The sequence below is a fragment of the Solanum pennellii genome, chromosome 3, assembly GCF_001406875.1.
Source record: "Solanum pennellii chromosome 3, SPENNV200".
Taxonomy (NCBI): Eukaryota; Viridiplantae; Streptophyta; class Magnoliopsida; order Solanales; family Solanaceae; genus Solanum; species Solanum pennellii.
In genome coordinates, this window is record NC_028639.1 from 26624883 (window position 1) to 26625739 (window position 857).

An 857-nucleotide genomic window follows, 5' to 3' on the forward strand; every position below is an offset into this window, starting at 1 on the left:
AGGGCCATCCACCTCTTGGTGGTCTCTCTCAGTGATGGCTCGCGCAGGAAATGTCCATCTTTAAGTATCTGCCAGCGGTAGTCAAAATCGGCAGTGAGAGGGGTTCGAGTAGCATCAACACCCTCGCCGTATAGAAACCGGCGGATGGCAGGCAGGGAAATGTCAACCTGTACGCCCCGTACTCGGACCTGCTCCAGTGGGGCCTGTTTAGCGGGGGCAGCCCGCCTATCTATCTGTGATCGGAGAGTCGCTACGTAGGATGCGTAGATCTCTCGGACCACTTCTTCACTGTAACGTCCCAACGGACGTGCTGTCCACTCCAAGCGATACCTGGTGAAGAGATTGTGGATCTCAGGCATCGTCGGGAGACTCCCTGTAAGGACCCGCCGCTCCAAGGTGAGTGTTTGAGTCATCACTCCTTTATCAGTCAGGAACTTGGCGTCGGAGTAGATTTGAAATAGCCCATCGACACACCACCGGTTGGGCTGGTCAGCGGCTGGGGTGGGGGCCTGAGCTGGTGAACCTGATTTGGATTCCGAAATGCCAGCCTCATCAGAAGAGGCCGACGCTGCAGCGGTGGCGGGTGCGAGAACCTCAGCAGAGCCGGAGGCTTCCTTGGACCACGATACTCCTAAGGATCCAGACGCTCCTTCTTCATTTGTGGCTGACCCAGAGGGTGTGCCGGTCAGTGTGCGCTCCTCATCAGACTGGGAGGCAATGACAACGCCGGACGCAACCTTTTTCGGTGTGGCTCTGGGAGCACGTGCAGCACGGAAAGGGGTGGAAGTGCCTGGGGGCACATACTCAGGGTCACGCTCATCATCCGAGCCAATGACCATGCGGGCAGACGGGGCGAC